This window comes from Nanorana parkeri, unplaced genomic scaffold (assembly GCF_000935625.1).
Source record: "Nanorana parkeri isolate BGI_ZX_2015 unplaced genomic scaffold, ASM93562v1 scaffold814, whole genome shotgun sequence".
Classification (NCBI taxonomy): domain Eukaryota; kingdom Metazoa; phylum Chordata; class Amphibia; order Anura; family Dicroglossidae; genus Nanorana; species Nanorana parkeri.
Genome location: NW_017307082.1, coordinates 768,356 through 770,007, shown reverse-complemented (window position 1 = coordinate 770,007; position 1,652 = coordinate 768,356). Strand labels below are relative to the sequence as shown.

General features: G+C 39.2%; 1 protein-coding gene across 2 annotated transcripts in view; it reads right to left on the bottom strand.

Annotated features, from left to right (window-relative positions):
- Positions 1–1,652, bottom strand: part of VPS37A (VPS37A, ESCRT-I subunit) — a 33,025-nt gene that overhangs the window by 9,448 nt on the left and 21,925 nt on the right. The window lies entirely within an intron of this gene.

The window sequence follows — 1,652 nt, the reverse complement described above, 5'->3', positions numbered from 1 at the left end:
AAAAAAAAAAAAAGCGGCACACTGTAGAACACCAGCAGCTATAGAGGAACAACAAATCCCAGCAATAATATATTAAACACCCTGTATAATGTATTATTGCTGGGATTTGTTGTTCTTCTATAGCTGCTGGTATTCTCCATCGCGCTGAATAATGTATTATTGCTGGGATTTGTAGTTCCTCTATAACTGGTCAGTGGTAATCTGCATTGTGCAGTATAATCATTATACAGCGCAATGGAGAATACCACCAGCTATGGAGGACTACAAATGCCATCAATAGTACATTATAGTATAATGTTGCACTGTTGCTGGCATTTGTTGTATTCCTATATAGCTGCTGGTATTCTGCATTTCGCCGTATAATCATTATACAGCGCACTGCAGAATGCCACCAGCTATAGAGGACTACAAATCCCAGCAATAATACATTATATACAGTGCAATGCAGAATAACCCCAGCTACAGAGGACTACAAATCCCAGCAATAGTACATTATAGTATAATGTACTATTGCTACATTCCTCTATAGCTGCTGGTATTCTGCACTGCGCCGCTGTATAATGTACTATATTGCACACCACACTCTTTTTTTTACTTCCACCGCGCCAAGCTTGCTCCCGTGATGGACTACAATCTCAATAGAAACTAGTAGTCCATCACTGAACCCCCTTTTTTTTGTATCCGATTAGTCGATTAATCGAACTTAATAATCGGCTAACTAATCGATTATGAAAATAATCGTTAGCTGCAGCCCTAATGCAAAGTACAGCAATCACAGGCCGCTAAAACACAGAGTGATATTACCTAGTCCACCTATGATAAAAGTAATGAAAATAATGGAATAGGCAGTATTCTGGATCTCTGAAAATTCAGACACCATAAAATGATGATTATGGATAAGTGAGCCAGCTTGAGGCAAACTCATATCCATCCCAATTTGTAAGACAAATAGAAGAATATTTGCTCGTTTTTAACATTACAGAGGTATTTCCTGAGAAGGCCACAAGAGGGCAGCAGATAATCACTGCATGAAAACAATACTCTACAAGCAGCATCATAGTTTATGTCAATAATAATGCATGAAAAACATGTCAATGTGAGTGCTTGTTACATAGTTACATAGTTACATAGTATTTGAGGTTGAATAAATACATTAGTCCATCAAGTCCAACCTATTAGGATCTCATTCTAGGAGTACCTGTACCCCTGTATATTACCTGTACCCCTGTATATTACGGTCCCTTAAGAAATCGTCCAGAAGTTTCTTGAACAATTCCACATTCTTTGCTGAAATCACCGCCTGTGGCAGTGAGTTCCAGACCCTAACTGATCTTACTGTGAAGAACCCCCTTCGCCCCTTGTGCTGGAATTTTTTTTCCACCAATTTTAGGTGGTGGCCTCTAGTTTTTGTAATGGAATTAATTTTAAACAGTTTATCGCTAATGTTGCTACCACCATTGAACATTTTGTACATGGAGATCATATCCCCCCTTAATCTCCTCACCTCCAATGTGAACATGTTTAAATTTAGTAGCCTTGTCTCGTAGCTCTGGTCCTCCATACCCCTAATTAGTTTGGTTGCCCTCCGCTGGACTTTTTCCAACTCAAGGACATCTTTTCTTAGTACTGGTGACCAGAACTGGACCGCGTAC